This window comes from Cetorhinus maximus, chromosome 12, assembly GCF_964194155.1.
Source record: "Cetorhinus maximus chromosome 12, sCetMax3.hap1.1, whole genome shotgun sequence".
NCBI classification, from domain to species: Eukaryota; Metazoa; Chordata; class Chondrichthyes; order Lamniformes; family Cetorhinidae; genus Cetorhinus; species Cetorhinus maximus.
This window is the reverse complement of record NC_135890.1, coordinates 92,313,694-92,336,857: the sequence shown is the minus strand read 5'-3', so window position 1 is coordinate 92,336,857 and position 23,164 is coordinate 92,313,694.

The following is a 23,164-nucleotide window of genomic DNA, read 5'->3' as shown; positions in this document are numbered from 1 at the left end:
GGCTCCAGTCTGGCTTATGTCAGCACCAATACCCTCTGTGAGGGTTTCATGTGAGGTACAAGTGATTAACACCCGTGCCCAGGCTGTGCAACTACCTTCTTAACCTTCTTAACTCTGCCACTACATCTTGGTGCTCCCCCGACATCCACATTGGCGGTGGAGGCAGCCGGCTGTGACATACCCTAGGCCAGAGGCTCGTCATCTAACTCGGACTCAGCAACGTTCTGGACTCCAGCCGTCCTCCGAGTGCCGTACGCCTGGGAAGTCCCTGCCACCACCTGCTATGGATCAGACAGTGCGATGTGCTCACCAGATTGTGATCCCAAGGCTACTCTAAAGCTAGGTCCCACCGAGGTGTGGGTCCCAGCGTTGGTGGAGGATGTGGGTGAGCACTGTGATGGGACTTCAGGGTGGGTGCCTTCAGATTCCTCTTCAGGGGTTTCTTTGCGGTTTGATTGGAGGCCCTGGGTCATGGGCTTTGTCGGCTGTTTGGCAGATGAGCCTGCGAAAGCAAGGGGGAGATAATTAGTGCATGGCAGTGGCCTGTGAAAGAGGACACATCACTCACGGCATGGTTGTCTGATGGATGGTGCACTGCTGGATCCTCATTTGGTACAGTAGCGCCGACCTCACCATCAGCACAGGACTGGTCTAGATCCTCGCCAGTCAGCTGGATGGCTCTGTTTTCAAAGTCCATGAGGACCTTGATTTCGGGCATTCCTCCACCAGTCTGTGACCTCTCCCTCTTGTTGTGTGCCAGCTTGTGCTGCATGAATAGAGATAGAGAGAGCGTAAGCAGGACGCCTGCCAGGCCAGATGAGAAGTATGCCTGGCATGTGTGAGTGGTGAGTGGTCCCATGGGCGGGATAAAGACAATGAAGGTGTGTGTGAGAGAGTGAATGGTGATGTCCCTTGAACCGGCAGTGAGTGAGATCCCTGTGGATGTGTGATGGGTTTGTGAGTGTGTGAGTTGAGAGTGATGAGAAGAATGTCTTATGCTGGCAGAACAGAGGAGGCCATTCATCCTCTTGCAGCTGAGTGGCTGTCCTCTTTTGCAGGGCGTTGGCACTGACCAGCGCTGCCACCGCCTGTCTCCCAAGCCGGATTGGTGATGTTGCTGCCCATCCTGCCTCCAGAGCAAGGGTAGAGGGCATCATGGCGAGTCTCCACTACATCCAAAAAGTGCTCGAGGGACGCATAAGTGAACCTGGGGGCTGCAGTCTTTTTGCCTTTCAGGGCCATGTCTTCCGTGTAGCAGCCCTAGGCTGGAAGCACTGAGAGGTGCGCGCATGGCTGCACTTTAAACATGGCGCCCGGTGTGATGAAGCGGTGAGGTGATGGCATGCTGGGCGAATGAGAGCCCACCCACTATGAAAACGGTGCGTTTCCTGGGAATGTATGATTAATGCGGCGGGTTTGGGACAATACGGAGTGAAAAGCCGCCATTACGGCCGCTGGGTAAAAAATCGTTTTACCCGCCCACTATCGCACTTAGTGCAAATCTGGGACGATTCTGCCCGTTGAGTTGGGATCCCGGCATCATCCCTGCCACTGCTGCATCTCACCCGGGTGGCTTTACAGGCAAGCAGGGGACCCCTGTGCCGACGGTGGGTAAGCCATATAAATATTCAAATTGCTAATTAAGCACTGTCTTTCCCCAAAGGATTCTGGCTTTAACAGCCAGCTGACCTGTTCCCCAAACTGTCAGCAACTCGCCAGGGTCAACTCGGTGGGAGGAGAGTGCGGAGTGCTTCATCAGTGAAGCCGGCAAGCTGGGAAGTCTCTGATTGGTGACATTGAAGAGTTGTTACCATGCTGAGTGTGAGAGGCTGCTGCACACAGCACCCTTTCTCAGAGAGTGCTGTCAGTGCTTTACAAGTGATTGTCAACTTCCTGGAGATCACCTCACCCTGTTTTGCATTTCACCCTCCTTCAGCTGCACTTCCCGGCTGCCAGTCTTCACCATGGGATGGGGGAACAGTTTATGCAGCTCCACCTTGCACCTCCGATGAAAGGCAAGAGGAGCAGCAGCAGCAACACCAACACCTACGCCAGCAATAGCTGTCTGCTCCTCAACCCCAACTCCACTCCACGGGGCAGAGGGATGGACACCGAGATCCAACTCCAAAGGGGCGAGACCACTCCCAGCTCCCCCAAACGCAGGGTCCATAGGCAGAGGATTAACTCTCTCGGTTTTTGTGAGCACCAGTGCCTCAGGTGGATCAGGCAGAGTCTGAAGCCTTCTGGAGCAAGCTCTCCAGGTGCTGCAGGTGGACATGTATTTCCATTGACTGTCAAGGTGCCCGTCAGGGCTGGGGCCAGGGCCAATCCCATGTGTGTGTGCACCTTCTCGAGATTGTGTGAGCACTTCTCCTGCAAGGAGAGAAGAGAGAGTTAAAAGCATTAGAAATGGCTTGTACGGATAGGAGGGAAGGACAATATTTTTAGAGGGTGACTGTGAGGCATGGGCATGGATGTGAGAGGGTAAATAGGATGAGGGTGAGTGTGATTGTTGGCTGTTTGGGTGGGGATGTTGAGGTCCCTGGAGGGAGAGAAATGAGTGGAGCTGCAAGGTGTGTTGTCCAGGGGAATATTGTGCAGGAGAATGCTGGGAATCTCAGAGCGTGACCTTGGCACTGAAAGTGTTATGCCACTCAGCTGTCATGGCCTCCTGAGGTCCTGGATCCTTCTGTTGCACTGGCCCCAGTTTCCTACTGCAAACTTCCTTGGCCACTTCCATGCACACCTGCTTGATTGGAGAGGCTGCCCTCTTTCTCCTGTTCTTGGGAATGATCATAAGACCATAAGACATAGGAGCAGAAATTAGGCCATTCGGCCCATCGAGTCTGCTCCACCATTCAATCATGGCTGATAAGTTTCTCAACCCCATTCTTCCGCCTTCTCCCCGTAACCTTTGATCCCCTTACCAATCAAGAACCTATCTATCTCGGTCTTAAATACACTCAATGACCTGGCCTCCACAGCCTTCTGTGGCAATGAATTCCATAGATTCACCACTCTCTGGCTAAAAAAGTTTCTCCTCATCTCTGTTCTAAAAGGTCTCCCCTTTACTCTGAGGCTGTGCCCTCGGGTCCTAGTCTCTCCTACTAATTGAAACATCTTCCCCACATCCACTCTATCCAGGCCTTTCAGTATTCTATAAGTTTCTATCAGATCCCCCCTCATCCTTCTAAACTCCATCGAGTATAGACCCAGAGTCCTCAAACGTTCCTCATATGTTAAGCCTTTCATTCCTGGGACTGTTCTCGTGAACCTCCTCTGGACCCTCTCCACGGCCAGCACATCCTTCCTGAGGCACAGGGCCCAAAATTGCTCACAATATTCTAAATGTGGTCTGATCAGAGCCTTATAAAGCCTCAGCAGCACATCCCTGCTTTTATATTCTAGTCCTCTCAAAATAAAGCCAGCATTGCATTTGCCTTCCTAACTACTGACTCAACCTGCAAGTTAACCTTAAGAGAATCCTGGACTAGGACTCCCAAGTCCCTTTGCACTCCAGATTTCTGAATTCTCTTCACATAGAAAATAGTCTATGCCTCTATTCTTCCTACCAAAGTGCATGACCTCACACTTCCCCACGTTGTATTCCATCTGCCACTTCTTTGCCCATTCTCCTAACCTGTCCAAATCCTTCTGCAGCCTCCCCGCCTCCTCAATACTACCTGTCCCTCCACCTATCTTTGTATCAACTGCAAACTTAGCCAAGATGCCCTCAGTTCCTTCATCTAGATCATTAATGTATAAAGTGAAAAGTTGTGGTCCCAACACTGACCCCTGCGGAACTCCATCTCAGATCCCGCAGCAGGACCCCAGGTAAGAGTGAGAGGCCTGGCCTTCCCAGGTCTCCTCTGCATTCCTGGAGTTGCTGCAGTTCGAAAAATCCATGTGCTGTTGACCCCTGCCAAAGCCCTTTTAATTCGAAATCCTTCCTTTGAGACATCTAGTGTGTCGTCCTGTTTGGCCTTTCTCCCGCAGGCAGGATGTTAATGCTGTGCCTCAGTTAAAGAACCATGGTAAAGCCTGCTGGAGTTCAATAGCTTTCAGACCTGCTATAGGTCCCGCCTTTTCAGTGGGGACCATCATTTCAAAACCATTATTTCAGCTGAGCTGTGATGGCTCCTAGACTAGGATGCACCAGAGTGTTGGATTTGAGTGTGAAGTCAACAGAAGCAGAGAAGAGAGGTTGATATGTCTGGAAATTCGAGGGTGCCCATTTCTGGGTGCTCAGGGAATGCAGGGTGATAATCCTGCACCAGAATTATGAGACCTGAGAGACTCCTGATATTAGGCCTTACTCCCATTGAGCTACTGAGGCCCTACAGCTCCTTCACGACACTTTGAAACTGCATTTTACTAACCTTCCCTTAATCTCATTTCCATGTAATATTTTAGCACTCATAACAGCCCATACAGGAATGAGCTCCATGCATTAATTTTGCTTTAACAATATTTATTTTTCAAATGCCACTCACTTAATTGACGAGAAAAAGGTCTTTGTGTATTTTTAAACAAAGCAATTACAAGAGTAGAAAGGATCGATCTATTTCTTTCACATAAGCGACTGGGTTATTTGCTGTGCCCTGTGTTATTGTTATTATACTAAATTGCAGTTTGAAAGTACATTTTAACATAATTATAATTGCCATTAATTAACCGGAAATTTAACTGCAGTGTGAGGGTAAGGAGTTGTAATCACACACCAAATTCAGCATGTTTGAATACCATCCATTTCATGTGCTAAAATAAATGAAAGATACATTGTGCCAGTACAGCAATGTTTTCTTATCAGCATTTAAAGCTGTGGATGGTTATTAATTCTAATATCAGAGCAGCTGCTGCTTTGTCAGAGGATTGTTACATATTGCACACAGTCAGTGAGATTCTTAACAAGCAACCTCAATTTGCCTGGGCCATGAATCCAGATGTTCAACTGATAAGGTGCCACAATTAGCAGGAACTAGCTTTATATTCATCAGTGCACCATACAATCAGTTGGAACACTCAGTGCCATCTGGGGCTTTGCTTACCTCACATTATGACACACAGATGGTGGCTCCTTGAGAACCCAGATCATGGTTGGCTGAAAAGGCCAATGATGCCTCTGGGTTGGTTCTTTAATGGTGCATTTATATTGCAGAACCACTTTAGCAAGTATTTTAAGTAACACCAGATCAGATCCCAGGACCTATAGAAACAGCCTTGCTTTTTTCACAGGGCAGCTATTTGAGTAATGTAAAAACATTAACCTTACCGAACCCTACCATGAATATGAGTCTAAACTATTCATAGGTCACAGAGTGTAAAACTGAACCTTAATTATGAGCTTGAAAATAAAATTGCTTTGCCAGACTATAAGATTGGACCGAGCCTTATAATCAACCAGAGATGTCTATGGAAACCTTGTTTATTTTAAAAATGGTAGATAGTGGAGATGGTACTCCAAGAGAACTGTGTGCTACAGTACCAGTGCTTCAACAGTCTAGTAATATTTTTTTTCAGTTCCTTCTCCTCTGGTTACACTTGAGGTTTGTCCTTATGTACAGCCATTGATAGGGTTATCCTATTTATTTATCTGTGTTTTAGGTTCACTCTTTTCCAATGTTATCTGTTCTTCCATTTAGATTTGCCAAGGAAGCAAATCTGGCTGTTCCATGTCCTCGTTGTTGGAGCCATGATTCGGTTTGATAATCTGTTTGATAATTTTTACAAAAATGTTTACATGTGCAACCAATAGAAAACACCATGCCCTAAAGATTGTTCCCATCCAAGAATAAGTTTCAGAGAGTTTTCATAACTGCCTATTCCTATGCTTCTCCACGCATGGCACTAGAAGCAATCCCTTCATACTGCCCATTCATTTTGTGAGATTGGAACACTACCCATGAGCTCTCTGAATCCCTTCCACATGATTATCTGGAACTGCTTTCTAGGTGATTTGATACCAGCCCTGGCCATGATTCTGATTTTGGTCATCAAAGTGTTTACTGCAGCAGTGGGAGGACTAACCACAGATAAGCTGCTACTTTGCCCATGGCCATGTTTCTGAAGCCGCTACTACAATTTTCATTCATGTTGTTCTCTGCTGAACAGTGGAAACAACCCAGCACCTCAACTCATTCTGTCATGTGTATAGGGCAAATGACTGCTTGATGCTGTCCACGTATTCTAACATCCTGTACGAACATACAAAATCGGAACAGAAGTAGGCCATTTGGCCCCTCGAGCCTACTCCGCCATTCAATAAGATCATGGCTGATCTTCTTGTGTTTCAAATTCCACATTGCTATCTCTGCCCAATAACCTTTGATTCCTGTGCCTAACAAGAATCTATTTACCTCCACCTTAAAAATATTCAATGACCCCACTTTGCCTTCTAAGGCAGAATTCCAAAGTCGCACAACCCTCTGAGAGAAAAGGTTTCTCCTCATCTCTGTCCTAAACAGGTGACCCCTAATTTTAAAACAGTGCTCCCTATTTCTGGGCTCACCCACAAGAGGAAACATCCTTTCCACGTCCACCTTGTCAAGGCCGTTCAGGATCTTATATTCTTAATCAAGTTACCCCTCACTCTTCTAAACTCCAGTGGAAATAAGTTAGGTTTGTCCACCCTAACCTCATAGGACAACCTGCTTATTCCAGGTATCAATCTAGTAAACCTCCTCTGAATCCCCTCCAACGCATTTACATCCTTCCTTAAATAAGGAAACCAAAACTGCGCACAGTATTCGAGATGCAATCTCACCAATGCCCTGTATATCTGAAATCTCACATCCCTACTTTTATGGCCATTTTCAGTTTTAAGTCTTTGTGAAAAATGTCCTCCTAATACCTGATTTAAACCATCTGGTAACTATATTATTAATTTTATAATCCAATGTCTCTTGTTTCTTTTCCTTTGTGGTGGTGCCCATATTAAAGTCCCATAAGATCCAAGGAGTGAAGTGTGTGTGTGTGTCAGTTATTTTGAAAAAAATCTTTTGTTGCTAGCTTGTGCCTGTTGTTTTTCTTGTGCCAATTTAAATACTGTGGTGTCTAAGTACTTAACACTTTCCTTGTGTGTTGTGGCTTTAAGTTTAATGGAGGGGTAATGATGATTGAGGATATTGATGAACTTTTCTCATTCCATTTCTGTGAGAGTCCAAATACTCCAAATGTCATCCAAATATCTGTAGTAACACATGGGGAGCCTGGGACACTTTCGAAATACACTGTCTTTCCACTCTGATTTGTAAGTGTTTGCATAGGCTGGGGCAAATTTCTTACCCATAGCTGTGCCTTTGATTTGAAGATAAGATTCATCGTTGAATTCAAAGTCATTCTTTGTTAAACCTGGATTATAGCTTCATCAGGTCTGTCAGACTGAGGAAATTTAGTGAAGACAGCGAGCATTTCTCTGTCTGTTTCTACATTTGTGTATAGACTTTCAATGTCCATTGTAAAAGTATAGTTTTGAAGGATACAGTTAGTGAGTTAACCACCTCTATAGAGTGGTGTGTGTCTTTAATTTAACTAGGGTGCTTCTGTGCCAAGGGATTGAAATCTATATCTCATTATACCATGGATGATCATGCAAGGAGGTGCGTTAGCTTGGGAAAAAAAATCACTTAAATATGAAGTATATGTGAATTAATAAATAAATTATTTTGACCCCTGGAGTACTCCAAGTACAAAGAATGCCATGAAATCTTTTATGTTCAACTGAAGAGGAGGGGCGGGGGGAGACAGCAACCTTCAATAAAGGATATCATTCCATGAGCCCTCTCAATTACTTGCTGTACCTGCATACTAACTTTATGGGCTGAATTTTCCCCCCATTGGGGGCGAAGTTGAAGGGCGGGCGCGCACAGGCGTGCTTCCGATTGGCGCCCCCAATTGGGGGTGCGGTGCCATTTTACGTGGGCGCTCCCTGTGCGGGCAGGGCGGGAATCCCAAAATTGAGAGTGCACTCTTTCACGCATGCGCACGAAAGAGCGCACTCATCTCCCTGAGGTTAAGTGCAGCCTCAGGGAGATCGGCTCTAAATGTTAAAAACCTAAAAATAGAAAAATAAAATTTTCCTAACATGTCCCCTCATGTGACACATGTCCATAATTTTTACAAAAACTTTATTAAAATTTTTTAAACGCTACATGAAACCTCATCCCACCCGTGGATGGGGTTTCATGCTTTTTCTAATTTGCGCCGGGGCTCCTGGCCTGCCCACCAACCTTAAGGTTGGACGGGCAGGTGCTTTAATTACTTAATTGGCTCTGTCAATGGCGTCAATTGGCCGTTGACAGGTCGGCGGGCGTGCAGCTGATTTCGCTGCGCCCCCGCCTTCCTGAAAATTTAAATGGGGAGTTCCGCCCGACGTCACCGCGCATCATTTTACACGTAGGTGAGTGGGCCCCGCCCCCACTCGCCAACGCGTAAAATCCTGCCCTATGTCACTCATGCACTAGAACACCTAGATCACTCTGCACCTCAGAATTCTGCAGTCCTCCATTTGCATTTTTATTCTTCCTGCCAAATGAACAACTTCACATTTTCCCACATTATACTCCATCTACCAGATCTTTGCCCACTAACTTAATCTATCTATATATGTCCATAATTTCCTTTTGTCCCCTTCACAACATACTTTCCTATATTTGTGTCACCTGCAAATTTAGTTACTATGCCTTCACTCCCCTTATCGAAACCATTGATATAAATTGTAAAAAGTTGAGGCACCAGCACAGACCCCTGCGGAACTTCACTCGTTACATCCTGCCAAACAGAAAACAACCCCTTTATGCATACACTGTTTGCTGCCAGCCAGCCAATCTTCTATCCACACTAATATGTTACCCGCTATACCATGAGATTTTATTTTCTGCAATAACCTTTAATGTGGCATCTTATCAAATACCTTCTGGAAATCCAAATACAGCACATCTACAGGCTCTCCTTTATCGACAGCGCATGTTAGTCCTTCAAAGAATTCCAATAAATTGGTTAAACATAATTTCCCTTTCAGAAAACCATGCTGACTCTTCCTGATTACCTTGAGTTTCTCTAAGTGCCCAGCTATAACCTCCTTAATGATCAACTCTAACACCTTCCGCACTACAGCCATCAGGCTAACTGGCCTATAGTTTCCTGTTTCTGCCTCGCTCTCTTCTTGAATAGAAGGGGTTTATTTGCTAATTTCCAGTCTGATGGAACCTTTCCAGAATCTAACGAATTTTAGAAAATTAACGGCAACGTATCTACTACCTCATTAGCCACCTCTTTTAAGACCCTAGGGTGAAGTCCATCAGGACTCAGAGACTTGTCAGCCACAGCTCCAGATTGTAGTTTCACCAAGCTCCTCTCTCCCTTCCACATCTTGATTTACAGATATTACTGGAATGTTTTTTGTATCCTCTATAGTGAACACAGAAGCAAAATATTTGTTCATATCAAATGCCAGTTTCTTGTTATCTACTAACTCCCCATTGACACTGTCTAGAGAGCTGGTGCTCACTTTACTTACTATTTTCAGAAACACAGACCTTCACTCCATACCAAACGTGTGCAATGCTCAGTAGCATTCGGATGAGTCTTCCACTTCAGGTGTGCATTAAAGATCATTCATTTCTGCTTACTCTGTCAAGAGAGTAGATGGAATATTAGACCTTATTTTAACTGAGATCAGGGTCTGAAGTGGGTGGCCAAATAACTGACCATCTTCATATCCTGGGTTAATCCTTTCCTGTTAGGGATGCATCATCGGTTCCACTTTGTGCCCTCCTATATTGTTTAAAACATGAAAAAACTGTGTCGATTAGACCAGGTGATTTGCTTCATGGAAATTCTTCCCCAGCATGGGATGTACAATATAGTACAATAGAGTTTGCTTTTGTACTATCTTCCTAGTTAGCATTTCCCGCATCCAATACTGCTACTTCTTAACTTGTACATGCTTCTCAAGTCTTCTGAATGGGGGATACTGAGCTCACGTGCTCTGTTACTGACTCACATCAAGTGTTTTCCTATATTCTCTCATCACAAAGGGACTGTCATTTCTTTGATTACTCAGTCCATCAGTCAAGACCTAGTCCATGAAAAAGCATTATGTCGGCAAGACTCGGATTCACAATCTTTTTTTTATGATCTATACTAATTAATTGGCTTGCTAGACACCCTGATTGACCAAATTCTTTGCTTGTCCCAGTGTGATGTCTGCCAGGATGCGCTATGCGCTCCCTGTGCGGGCGGGGGGGATTCTCTGAGCCGAGAGTGCGCTATTTCGCACATGCGCACAAAAGAGCGCATTCATCTCCCTGAGGCTAAGTGCTGCCTCAGGGAGATTGGCTCCACAATAAAAAATCTTGAAAATAGATTGAAAACAGCTGATTCTGCTGAGCCCCCGCCTACCTGAAAATTGAAATGGGGCGGGATGATGTCGGGAATTCCGCCCGATGTCATCCCGCGTCATTTTACGTGTCGGCGAGCGGGCCCCGCCCCTCGCTCGCCGACTAGGAAATCCTGGCCAGTGATGGAAATGGAATATTAAACTTTTTGAAACAAGGAGAAAAATATTGTAGCCGTTGCTTACTTTTCTCTCAACAGTTCCACTTTGGTTAATTAGTACCCTGCTTCAGTCCAGATTGCGCAAAATAGCTCACTTATAATCAATAATTGCTAGGAAAGCTTCTCTTAGCTAGCCCACTTAGTTAATTAAGTCATCTTGTAATTGATATGTCGGAACCATTTTATACTCAAACTGAGATTTTACCAGAAGTCCCAGAGAGAGAACAAATTTAAACTAGAATCATCATGCAGCTCCTCAAATTCTACAACCTTAAGATGACTATTTGTGTCATTGAAACAATTATTCTTAGTTCCACTCTACTGTGGCAAACAACCGGACATTACGCAATGGAACTCATGACATTATCTGTCCCTTTCACCTGTCATGTCAGTAACTGATCTACAGTGTGTAGTCCCACAGACTGAGTGAAATAATTAGGTGTTTTATATATAAAAACACAGAAGAACGTGTTTGCTGTGCTGAGATCAAACTTGCATTTGGGAAAAAACTTTTAATTAAAACTATCTTTATTGATTTCCTGCATGGCACCAAATTTAGAAAATCCAATAATTCATTCCCCACAACTCAAGTTTTTATCCACGATGCCTGTATAATTCTCCCAAGTGGCCTGGTAAACTTCAATAAGTGCCTAAGGCTAAAATGTTGCTACACTGAAGCTTCATCATAGTCTGGTCTCAGTAATCCTGATTTTTCAGCACTCTGTAAACCTTTAAGCCCATAAACAAAGCTTGTAATTCTTTCCAGTTTAAAGGCAGAACAAGCAATCATTCATGCATGCTTCAATGTCACCATTTGTCATTGTTCAAGAGTCAAAGCATTTGGTCCACCAATTTAATCCAATCCATATCTTGTCTCGCCAGACTCTTCACTTCAGCTTGTCATATAGGATAAATGACAATAAAACAACAATGTTGAATTAAGGCTTGTCATTTTAAAGGACATGAGTGCAACAATGCAGGGGAAGTCTAAAGGTTTAGATTACTCACTGGAGTGTCATGTAGAGCTATCAATATGCCAATGCTCCTTTTTAATTTTATATTCACACTAACATTTGAAGGAATTTGAATCATTGTAAAACACAATTCTTTTTGTAATTTATGATTGGCAAGATCTTCCGCTTGCCTTATGCCAATGCAATTCACGTAGGATAATTTGAAAAATGCCACAGTCTCCCCACTTGCTTCTGATACTTTTGACATTTTCAACCAGACGTCATGTCAAGATCATTAGATGTCTGTCCAAAATAAGGGTGAGTGTATTATAATGTGATGTAAATTATGGAAATACACCATATAGCGTAATTCCCATCATTTGCACCTTAGAACACTGGCCACAATAAAGCCTGGAGAGCCTGAGAAGACTATTTAACTAACCCTAGATGTAGAAAATTGGCCATGGGTACATCCTCGTAATGAGTGAATAGCCATCCTACTGCACGTCCACCAACATGACAACTGAACCAAGAATCAAGGCCAATTTGTTATGCATTTGTAAGAAGAGGTTGTCATGGTTCCCATCCAAAGATTTGGGGATCCAATCTGTAAAGCCTGAAACATGTCACATATAAACCCTTTCTGCTAGTTACATAGCTAACCCTTATTTATTTATTGACAAATCTTCAGTGGATTGGCATTGTTGCCATTATCCACAAAAATGTTAAAACCCGGCTCTGTGATTTCAGCTAAATATTGAAAGACAGAAAGTCAGAAATAACTAGATGACTTGTGCTGAACGTTACTCCAAATTTCACCAATCATCTTTCCTCCCAAGGAGGTACCAATGCCTAGCTGTTGTACAATTCCAAGGAGCCCTCATTTTGCCCATTATTCATATTTGATCATTCTTAACCCACATAACCGAATCACCAACTCACTAAGCATTCTCAAGCTATTTGCAAGCTTTGCATTCATTTTTTCCTATCGGGTAAATTGTAGGCTGGTAATTCGCTCTCACTTCACACCCAAAGTAGCAAAAAAATTCAGTTTGTTTTGTTTTAAAGATAAACCGTAGGATTTTCTGGCCCCGTCAATGGGAGGACCCGCCGTGGGAGATTTGGCAGGCCAGCCAAAAGTCCACTGACTTTCGGTGGGACCGGACAATCCTGGCAGTGGGCAGAAATGGAAAATCTCGCCCGAAGGTAGTCCACATTAAGACAGAGCACACACAAGTGTCAGGTCAGCCAAACCATGCCACCTCACCCACTGTGAAAAAGTGGCCCTCAAAATTATCATTGGCATGAAGATGTAAGAGGGAATGGGCATTGGACAGTTTGGTGGGTTCCTGACATCTCTTCCACTTCTTTGTAGCTTTTCAAATTCAGTCACAAAATCACTCACAGGGGCATGTTTATCAGGGGCATGACATCATAATGATCTTACTATTTTGTTCAAAGCCATTTTCCATATAGCTCATGTTAGTACCTGTTCACATTCTGTTTGTGTAGCAGATTTCCAAGATAATGCATCTGCCACTAAGCGGGGTGTTGGTGGGTGCAGCAGTGGTGGGGGTGGCGGGTAAGAAGGTGGCCCAACACAGCAGCACATATCAGGCACTCCTCAGCACGCATAGAACAGCATAGAAACATCCACCAGCATAGAAACATCCACCTTAGGAGACTAAGATGGAGAGAGTTAGGAGGGAGCACTCGATAAAGCATCCAGCTCCTTTGCGCTGACAGATGGACAAATATCTGGAACATGTCCAAATGGTGGCTCTCCACACAGGCACATTTCAGTACAGGTCACAGGTCACTGAATAATAATCAGGAGCAGGAAGACTGGCTAATCTTCCCCCACCTATCCTAGTGAAAAGGAGATTAATCAGTGCCCTGGCTGGGATCAGCTCACTTATACAGGCCGGAAATCAAACATCTGATCTGTTGGTATATTAACCTCAGAATAACAACACATAGTGCTTTCACTCAGTAAGCTACTTGGAAAACCTAATAAAACACTTGTGTTCTGTTTAAAATGCTCTGCTGTGTTTAGATCCATCCTAGACCACACTTTGTGACAAAAAGGTGCTGGCTTTTTAGCAGCTTGTGTCAGTCTGCTCAGGACTGGCTATTAGGAGCTGGTTGGACTGACAATATTTCTTTCTCCTGATGATATCTCCAGATGAATCGGTTGAGGTCAGAAACTTACCATCTAGGAAAATATAGATGTGTTCAAACACTTCTTCAATTGCAGCTTCTTATAAATTATTGATGGAATTGTGTGCACTCACACCTCTTCAGAAAAACAGTTCAATTATGATCAAGATTGTTTTCTTGAAGTACCATGACCTATTTCACACACATCTTAGGTTAAGTACATACTGCTCAGTTCCCAGTTTTCTCATGCTAAAACATCTTCAGCTATGATGTGGTTGACGATAGGTACAGCCTCTGTCAGTTTTACAAAGGTTAGTAAGAACACGGGAGAACAGCAGATAGAGATTTCTTTAATTACTGTGTGGTGTCCAGCAGAGCATGATGGAGCAGTGACCAGATGGACTTAAAAGACGGAAAACTGAATCAGGCAATTGGTAAAAATTAATCTGTGGATCTTGAACAGATAACAGGCAGGAAGCAAGATCTACTAAATTTCCATTCTGTACACTTTCTTTAGGACAAAAGTGTGCTGGGTGGCTGCCTTTACAATTGTCATCAAGCAAAATCCATCTCGTGTTTATGCTGAGTGAACCTGTGTTGTGCCAACCTTTCTCCGATCGAGAAAGGGAAAAAAAGCCAGTAGAGGCAAGCATCTCCTTATGGTGATATCACACATGAATGGCATCTTTCAGCTTTAAATGCTTACAAACCAGCAAATGGAAGATCAATGGTTTTTTTTTTGCAATAATAGACAGAATTTATTGCTATCCCCCGTGGCGAGTTTTCTGATGGGTGGGGGGGAAGGTGGGGGTGTGGCATTTAATCAGGAGGGAGGGTGGGGGCCCAATTTAATCAGGAGGGAGGGTGGGGGCCCACTGTCTTCCCGACTACACCCTGATTAGGTCTGTGGCGGGAAGGCCCACGGACAGCCTTCCTGCACCACTGCCAATTGAGACCCTTAAGTGGGCTTTAATTGCCCAATTAATGCCCACTTAAAGGCCCTATCCTGCCGCCACTGCTATCAACCCAGGGACGGGTGGGGCGGATTGCCATGCTGGGGGGTATGACAAGCAAACTCCCGCGGAGTTACTTCCAGGCTCCCAGGGGGTCCCTCATTCAAAGGTACTCAGTGCCTGATCAAGGGATCCAGCATCTGAAAGTTGGGGGGGATGGGGAGAGCAGCCCCTGCCCTTGCTGCTGACCTACCCTCCCCCACCCTCCCCGCGACTCCACACCCACCATCACTCACCTATGGCCCGGGATTCAGTGACAATACTGGGTCTCAGGTGAGTTTCATACCAGCAGCAGCCACCGCCTCCCAGGTGGCACTGAGTTCACTAAAACCTCCAGCCTCCCAGTGGCCAGCAGTCCTCGGTGGGCAGGACTTCCGCCATTGAGATCCTTGATCCTGGGGAAGGCCTGCTGCTGTCTAGTTGAGTGCTTGACTGGCACTTAATATGGCAGGCCTTTCCGAAAAGAGATGACACAGGCTCCCACTGGGTCTCAGCTGGCAGGCAAGACCCTCATTGCCCTCATCGCCTGACAGCAAATGACCTGAGGCTCCTTTACCCGGGGTATCTGCTTAGTTTGCATTTGATGCCTGTTCATCAGTACTTTGCTTGTCTTCTCTTCACTACCTACCGCCAGTCCCAAACCCCAATCCCCTCAGTAAAATTATAATCGCCTTCATTGGGCTCTACTTAACACACTAGTCTTATAACTTACGCATTCTTTGTAGGGTCACAATGTGAGGAACACCACTGAAGGCAAGAGTCTCAAATTCAGGAAACAATCTGTATGATCTCAATTCACAACGAGGGCATCTTTTCTTCTGCGGCAATAAACTGAATCTAATGTTAGAAGCCGTGGAAAGCTTTCAACAACAAAGCAAAATTAGTTTGAGAGTTATGGTGGAGAGATGGCCGGAATTCTATCATGGCCAGGAATTTCCCGTCGTTGGGCAGGCCCGGCCGTAGCTGGGAAACCGTCCGCCACCCGCAATCAGCCCCCGACCGCGATTTTACGCTGGCTGGCCAATTAATGGCCAGCCAGTGTGAAAGACTTGCTGAGGGGCTCAGCGCTACCGGGGTGGGGGTGGGAGGAGTGTGAGTGCAAAAGCCTGCACGTGCGAGGGGACCGTGCATTGAAAGATCCCTGAAGGCAGGGGGCTGCCTCAGGGAGCTGAAGTGTTGTAAAATCAGAAATAAAGCCTTTGAGAATGTGAAAGCTTGTCCCCACACAGGACTAACTCACATGAACAAGAACATAATAAAAATGCTGTCAAAATATTTTTATTTAAAAAAAAATTAATGTTGGAAACCTAATCCCGTCCACGGGGTAGCTTTTAAGGATCGCTTTTAATTAATTGATTGATGATCTTAATTGTTGGCGGGCGGGCTGCCGACTAAAATATCGCTTGAGTGCGCAATGACATCGGGAAGCTCACCTGACATCATCACACGCTATTTTACGCTCGATCGGGTCGGGTGCGCGCCCACCCATGGGATGTAAAATCTGCTCTATGTGTGGCACATAGCTAGGGTTACTACAAAAAAATCAGGAAATTGGTATTTTGTAAACCTAGAACACTGCAGTAGAAAATCAATTATCCAAACATTGACTAATTTATTTTACAATTGGATTATCTGAAGAAAGCACTTTCCTTTTTTGTTATAAGAAGTTACATTTAATTGGCGCACATGCAGTACATTTACTCTGGATGTGAAAATTAAGAGTATAATGCGCAATTTCTCCATTGTTCTTTGATTGCCTCGGATAATTGCTGTTTGACCGTTGCTGTTATGAACCTGATTCCGTGTACTTGCTGCTAATATAGTAGAAGTCATGATAATGGAGGAAAAACACTGGATTGCATCCAGAAATATTGGACTTTAAAAAATAAGACCTGAGTTTTTAAAAATGCACACAAGCAACTGGGTGGAATGCTGCAGGGTGACTCCCTAAGAGTTAATGGAGCCCCACCCTGTTGCCAGACAAGGTACTTCTAAAGACATCCAGAAACTAATTGCTTCCTCCGGTAGAGTCAATGGGGCATAATGGTTGATCATCAAGAAATCCTGTGAGCAATGCCCAGACAGCTTTGTGAATTTGCTTCCCACTTGGAATATACAAAGGAGGGGTTAAAAGTGAGCTGAAAAGCTGCCCGGGTGTCTGTCTGTTGGTGGGTGTTCTGAGAGAGAGCAGGTGCTGGAAGTGTGACTCAGAAGTAACAGCCACACACAGTATCCATGCAAATCGCCATTTTGCAGGTATCCTGATCTCTCTCCCTCTCTACCGAATTCAACACTACTGGAACTTCAAAACCGACTATTTGTCCACCGGAGTCAATGCTACTGGAACCACGAATCGTAACAGCCGCAACGCTCAATTACCTGCTCCCCAAGCTAAATTATTACTTTTAACCTGTATAACCATATATGCATGTGTTTTATCCTTTCTTGACTTTAATAGTTAATAAACTTACTCTTATCTTTAACTCAAGAAAGTCTGATCAAATTGGCTCCTTCAAAACCAGAATGATTGGGTCTAGGAAAAAGGTAAGCAAAAGGGATCCTTTTTACATAAGAACATAAGAATTGGGAACAGGAGTAGACCATTCAGCCCCTCACGCCTGCTACTCCATTCAATAAGATCATGGCTGATCTGCTTATGTTTTGATTTCCACATTTCCATCTAACCCCGATAACCTTTGATTCCCTTGCCTAACAAGAATCTATCTACCTCTGCCTTAAAAATATTCAATGACCCCGCTTCCACTACCTTCTGAGGCAGGGAATTCCAAAGTCGCAGAACCCTCTGAGAGAGAAAAATTCTTCTCATCTCTGTCCTAAAAGGGTGACCCCTAATTTTAAAACTGTGCCCCCTAGTTCTGGACTCGCCCACAAGAGGAAGCATCCTTTCGACATTCACCTTGTCAAGACCGTTCGGGATCTTGTATACTTCAATCAAATTACCCCTCGCTCTTCTAAACTCCAGTGGAAACAAGCCTAGTCTGTCCAACCTTTCCTCATAAGACAACCCACTCGTTCCAGGTATCAATCTAGTAATTCTCCTTTGCGCCATCTCCAATGCATTTACATCCTTCCTTAAATAAATAGACCAAAACTGCACACAGTATTCGAAGTGAGTTATTTTAGATTAAATTTTGTTGCAACCAACGGGGGGTGGGGGGTGCTAAATAAAGACAGGGAGCCAGTTCATCTCTCCTCATCCAGGGCATAACAATTTGGGGGTGTCCCAGGTAGACAAATTGAGGGGTTTTGCCTGGATCAACAACTTTGGGGATCCTCACCTGGGGATGGGCCAGAACACAGATCACATACTGAAGCAGAACATATAACTATGAGCTTCGATCTGCTGGAATCCCCTCTTCCTGCTCAAAAGAATTCTAGAATTATCTTTATGTGCATCATTTCAAGCCAACTTTCAAGCTTTTTATTAATATATGATGGAGCAGCAGATTGTTAAATTGCACGTTATCTTAGGAGCTACATATATTAACACACCGGGCCCTGTTCTTGCGGACAGAAAGAACATGAGAACACATTGCGCCTGTTTCAGCTAAACGAAATAAGTGACAGCCATTTGCTGATTCATTCCCCAGGGCAATGTCTTGACCAATCAGAGCCAAGCAGCCTTGTTTAAATTTCAAACAATGTTTGACAGTTAACTGTCAGTCACCATCAATTGGTGCATTCTCCATGGCAATTCCTCTACCAGAGTCCACCTCCCAACCCCAATTAGCACTCTCTTCTCGTACAGTATAAATTTGTTGTTTCCCCTGACATTGGCATTTTCTTGCAAATTGTCCTGATGAGTGCAAGACAAAAAGCTTTGACAAAAAAGTCTCCTTTTTTCTGCAATACTCAAGTTCTGTACTACCAAATGGCATTGTCCTTTATTAGATTTATACAGTTTCTTCTGGCAACATAGCTCTTCCTCTATGCACTAATGGCCATTCTGACTGTCTACCAGATTCATGGAAACAAGTTTATTTAATTGCATATTTTGGGTTACAAAGCTTCACAAATCCACTTGTTTGAATAGTATTAATTTAAAGAAATCAATCTTATTAACAATATACATGAACTTGAACTGCTTCAACTCGATCAATGCTCACATAGATTTGCAAGTGGTCATTTTGCCTTATGAGCAAGGTTGATCTATATCACACGGAATGCAATTCTTAAAGGCTTCTCAGAAAAAGATAACATCAAGAGATGTATCAAGAAAGGCTGTACAACATTGGTTCAATAATTATTTGATAATGGGAAATTAAAGACAAAGAAAAACCAAAAGATTAACCAAACAAAAAATTATTTAATCACTCTTGCAAACAACATCTTCAAATTAATACAAAAAAACTGAGATAAATTTAAATTACAACAATGCAATCAAAGGCCTAAAGCATTGTCTAAGGAACTTCAATTATTAACAGACATACATCATTTACTGGATTTCAGGTTAACACAGTAGCCAGGTGAGTTCTGTCTGCAGAAAGTCCCCATTTTGGCTGGTGAGTTTTAACAGATATTGGCCTGCACAAAATACTGTAATTTGTAAGGTGAATTCTGTTAAATACCGAAACAGGAACCTAAAACAGACAGAGAATTATTAAAATAATATCGTAGTAAATCAAAGATATGTGTTTGTTAAACTAAGTATGGTAAAATGAGAAAAGTACCAATTTAGACAAAGGTTTATGATGATTATTACCATAATGGTGACTAAAGTAGGCTATAGCAGCTACCTGTCTTTACCACAGTTGAAATTAGTCACACAGATGTGATTCCATTAAATCTTACTTTATTGTAGTATATTCACAATGTGGATGATAAAGATCACAGCCAATTTGGATTTACATTTGCATTGATGTTTGTCTAATGGGATACTACAAAGATGTTTACAGCTGTTCTTTTTGGAGTTAAATAATTTGAAAATCTGAGGTGCACGTAAGCAATAATGAACATGTTTGTACACAGCCTAAGGTTTAAACCATCAATCATTTTTGTTATGATGATTTGATAAGACTGATGATATAACTATCTAATGACTCCATCAAACATTTGGGGAGTTCTCCAAATAGGGATAGTACCAATAAATATTTTTTGAGCTTACTATCTACTAAGTTGTCTCTAAATACTTGCTACATAATGATTGAGTCCAAGTTGACATCATCAATGAGATTTTCCATTGGATCCAACTCTCCTTGATGCAAAACTGTGGACAGCCATTGGCCAATTAGTTTTCAGCATTCAAATAATGTGGATTGATTCAAAATGATTTCTGTAATCTTCTCTGTCATTGGATTAAAGCATTAATATTCTTGCTGCAGAGTCAGTTGTAGCCTTTGGCTTGATGAATATCATGCTAGAAATCAGATTTCAAAATTCCATTTAATTAATTTAAATTTACATACAAAAAGAATATGTTTGATAATGAAGTTGGAATTTAAGTCCCATCAGAAATAATCTGGTTGGAAGCATTTGGGACTAGTATCAGAAGTAATCTAATCTATGTAATCTCTAAAATACTTTACAGATTTTCTTTTGTGCATTTTATTTATAGGAGACATGGTTACTTCTTGAGTTAAAAGCTTGTGAGTTCAAGTTCCTCTCCAGAGACTTGGGCACATAACCTAGGCTGGCACTCCACTGCATTACTGAGAGAGTGCTGCACTGTCGGAGGTCCTGATTTTCTGATAAATCACTAAATCAAACCACTCAGCCAGCATAAAACCCCCATGGTGCTATTTCAAAGAAAAGCAAGGGTGTCCTCCAGGGTTCAAAATACAGGGAGGCAGTGGGCTGATTCACCCTAAAAAGCCCCCCAAAAGCCCATGAAAAATCAATCACTGTGGTGACCAATGAGAGAAAAGTCACCTCCATACATGGAAGTGACAAAACCTGAGAAGAGCTGCTCCTCCAATCACAGGTTTTGTCCCTCTCTTGCTCACTGCTTCAGCTCCCCCAATTACAGGTTCCCTCTCTCCCACTCTCACTGTTCCTCCTGGGACAGAATCCATGACTGGAGGAACAGCAAGGGAGGGAGGGAGGGAGGGAGGGATGCTGTGATTGGAGGAGCTGGACCTTATATTCTGGCTTTTCCTGCTGCTGCCATCGAAAGGAGACCATTTTAATGAGAAAGATTTGAAGACTCTGGTTAGTCAGTGAGTAAAGAACTCTCCAGTGGATTTAACATCCCTGGAAAACAAACCATGGGATGAGGGTTATGGAACTTTGTCGGCGCTGTCTTCCTCTATATCCAACAAGGAGAGCCACAATGCTGCTCCAATCCGTTACTTCAGTCAGCACAGTGCTATGGTGCTGGTAGCAGTCCTCCACTAACAATAAACTCAAAATGATCAGAATAGTGAGAACAGCAACACTGTGATTCAAGGAAGTAATTCCTATGATCCGGGGATATAAGATATGTTTCTTCTGTTAATATATCCCTAGGGATTGAGAATCCCGACAGGCAGGGGATTTATACTTGGTTCAAACCATTTGGTAACTGTATAGTTAATTTGACAATCCAATGTCTCGTTTCTTTTTCTTTGTAGTGGTGCCCAGTTCATATTAAAGTCTCATAATTTCCAAGGAGTGAAGTGTGTGTGTGTGTGTCGTTATTTTGAAAAAATCTTTTGTTGCTAGCTTATGCCTGTTGTTTTTTTTCGTGCCAATTTAAATACTGTGGTGTCCAAGTATTTAACACTTTCCTTGTGTGTTGTGGCTTTAAGTTTAATGGAGGGGTGCTGATGATTGAGGATATTGATTAACTTTTCTCATTCCATTTCTGTGAGAGTCCAAACTCCAAATATCATCCAAATATCTGTAGTAACACATGGGGAGCCTGGGGCACTTTTAAAATACACTGTCTTTCCACTCTGACTTGTATGTGTTTGCATAGGCTGGGGCAAATTTCTTACCCATTGCTGTGCCTTTGATTCGAAGATAAAATTCGTTCTTGAATTCAAAGTAATTTTTTGTTGAAGTTGGATTATAGCTTCACCAGGTCTGTCAGACTGAGGAAATTTAGTGAAGATATTTTGGACAGCCAGCTTACCTCTGTCTGTTTCTGCATTTGTGTATAGACTTTCAATATCCATTGTAAAAGTATGGCTTTGAAGGATACAGTTAGTGAGTTAACCATCTCTATAAAGTGGTGTGTGTCTTTAATTTAACTAGGGTGCTTCTGTGCTAAGGGGGTCCAATCTATGTCTCATTAAAGCACGGATGATCATGCAAGGAGGTGTATTAGCTTGGGAAAAAACATCACTGAAATGTGAAGTATACCTGAATTAATAAATAAATTATTTTGACCCCTGGAGTACTCCAAATGCAAAGAGTGCCATGGGCCAGAATTTTCGGGTCAACGAGCGGGGGCGGGGCCCCCTCACCGACACGTAAAATGACGCGCGGTGATGTCAGGCGTGCATCCCGACGTCAGTGCGAGTCATTCAGATCTTCAGTTCGGCGGGTGCGCACCAGAGCCGGCTGTGCACCCGCCGAACTGTCAAAGGCCTATTAAGGCCATTTAAATATCAATTAAAAGAATTAACAGAGCTGCCCGTCCAACCTTAAGGTTGGCGGGCAGGCGAAGAGCCCAGGCGGCCTTTGCATTTTTCATGAAACATTATCCACGGGCGGGATGAGGTTTCATGAAGTGTTTATAAGTTGAATGAAAGTTTTTATTAAAGTCCATTGACATGTCCCAGCTCATGTGACACTGTCATATGAGGGGACATGCTGAAAATTTTTTTTTCTTTATTAAAATTTTTGAAAATCAAACTAATCTCCCTGAGACAGCTCTTTGCCTCAGGGGGATTTCTGTGATCTTTCACACACATGCGCGAAAGAGCGCAGGCCCTGACTCTCCCTCCACCTCCTGCCCGCACAGGGAGCGTACAGCGCTTCTAGGTGCACATCACGCTGGGCGGGCCTTAATTGGCCAGCCCACGTAAAATGGCGGTGCCCAGCTGACCGCAGGCAGCAATTGCCTGCACGCCCGCCTGTGCCCTTTCCCATTCAACCCTCCCGACCGGGAGAAATGCTCACCTGAAGAGGGAGGAAGACAGCAACTTTCACGTGGTCCTCCTGTCAAAGCAAGTTTTCTAACTTGGAACTAATGCAGTCAAAAAGGTGGCCAAACCCCAGGCACCAGGCTCCCGCTCCAAGCAGTAAAAACCCTTGGGAAAATGGATTCTCTCAGGGACAACAAAGTGGAGAAATAGGATTAACAACAGAAATGTACCAGCTCAATATTGAAGGCCTATCCAGGGCAAAACATGAGCTACTTGCAAAACAACTCCCTGGCAGAACTGTAGACAAAGTAACTCGGCAAGATGTTCATCTCGCAGATGACTCCAGCCGTTGAGCCCATGGCACTTGGAATACTCAGCGGTCAAAATAATTTACTTTTTTCTAGGGTTGTTAAGATGCTCTTAAGGGCTCCTTTTTGTTTTTCAGGGGCTC